Source organism: Chrysochloris asiatica, unplaced genomic scaffold (genome assembly GCF_000296735.1).
Source record: "Chrysochloris asiatica unplaced genomic scaffold, ChrAsi1.0 scaffold00116, whole genome shotgun sequence".
NCBI lineage: Eukaryota > Metazoa > Chordata > Mammalia > Afrosoricida > Chrysochloridae > Chrysochloris > Chrysochloris asiatica.
The window spans coordinates 3,220,673-3,222,269 of record NW_006408634.1 but is presented as its reverse complement, the minus strand read 5'-3'; the positions used below and the strand labels follow the sequence as shown (position 1 = coordinate 3,222,269).

Sequence of the window (1,597 nt, the reverse complement as noted above, 5' to 3'; positions counted from 1 at the left end):
TTTTGACTACTTGTCGGTTTCCACTGAGGCAGTTGGGAATCTTGAAGCAGTGCCATGGTGCTTATGATGTGTCAGCATGGTGCGGGACAATAACTTCAGCACAAACATCAGAGTCCAGCATCTCCTCTATTCTCTCTCTCAGCCGTGAAAACAAAGAGCCATTTAAACAAAGCCCAGAAGATGGGAAAGAGCAGGAAAGAAGGGCCTATGGAAACCGGAAAATGTGGAACTCAAGGATTAAGTGGAAATCCGCACTGTTAGATTGTGAGGATTGTAGCGGATGCCAGGAAGCAAACTGTATCAATTGTGGAACAGGAAACTAATGTGCAGTCTGTCAGTTTCACCCAAGTTACAATGAAAAATACAAAAAGAAGAGCCTGCAGGGATTCCAAGTACAATCATGTATGAATATGCCAACGTTGACTGTATCAGACTGGGAGTGGACCGTGCAGTTGTACTGTTGCTGTGCATTGTTGTTGTTGTTGTTGTTGTGTGCCGTGGAGTAGGTTCCGACCCATAGCGACCCTCTACAGGGTTTCCGAGGCTGTAAATCTTTACGGGAGCAGAAAGCCTCATCTTTCTCCTGCGGAACACCTGGTAGTTTCGAACTGCTGACCTTCAGGTTCGCAGCCTGATTCATAACCCCTAGTTCTGCTATTAAATCCCATCAACGTGAGCTTGCTTATATATACTTACTTGTCTCTTGGCCACACAGGTGGGAAGTAGCCATCCTTCTCAAAAAAAGAACCAGGAAATAAATAATTTGAAAAAGATGATAGGGTGGGGTGGAAACTTGAGTAAAAGATAAAAGTGCCAAAAAGTGGATGGATGGAGGGAGGGAGGGAGCAGGGGGCAAGGGAGAGAGAAGGAAGAAAAGAAGACAGACTGCTCTCAGTAAGTAGATATCGTAGCTTCTATAAGGTTTCCAAGGAGATGCTGGTGGGTTTGAACTGCTGACCTTATGGTTTGCAGTCCAGTGCTGATCCTACAGCGCCATGCCAGTTGATTCTGACCCATGGCACCCCAATGTGCGAGAGGAGAACCACCCCAAAGTCTTTTCAAGGAGATTGCCAGTATTTTTTCAGCTAGTACTTGAATGATTAAGCCCTGTGCTGGGCAGTGAATAAGGAAGACTGTAGAAGAATTGATGTTTTTGAGTTATGGTGTTGGAGGGTTGCCCATAGAATCAATAGATCTGTGTTGGAAGAAGTGAAGCCAGAGTGCTCCTTGGAGGCCAAGATGCCCAGACTTCGTCTCTCATACTTCAGACATATTGTCAGGAGGGACCAGTTGCTGGCAAAGGATATCATATTTGGTAAGCTGGAAGGCCAAAGAAAAAAAAGGAAGACCCCCAGCAAGATGGATTGACCAAGTGGCAGCATCAATGGGCTCAAGTGTGGCAACAATTGTGAGGTTGGCCCAGGACTGGGCAGTGTTTCATTCCATTGTGCATAGGGTCACTATCAGTCGGTATTGACTCCATGGCACCTAACAACAACATCCACCACCCAGGATTTCCTTAAGTAGGTAGATTAAATAGGTAGATGGTGGTGGTTATGTGCTGTGGAGTCGGTTCTGACTCATAGTGACCCTGTAC

At 46.0% G+C, this 1,597-nt stretch overlaps 1 protein-coding gene across 1 annotated transcript in view; it reads left to right on the top strand.

Moving 5' to 3' along the window:
• The window catches only part of DPRX (divergent-paired related homeobox), a 9,163-nt gene that overhangs the window by 403 nt on the left and 7,163 nt on the right, over nt 1–1,597 (top strand). The window lies entirely within an intron of this gene.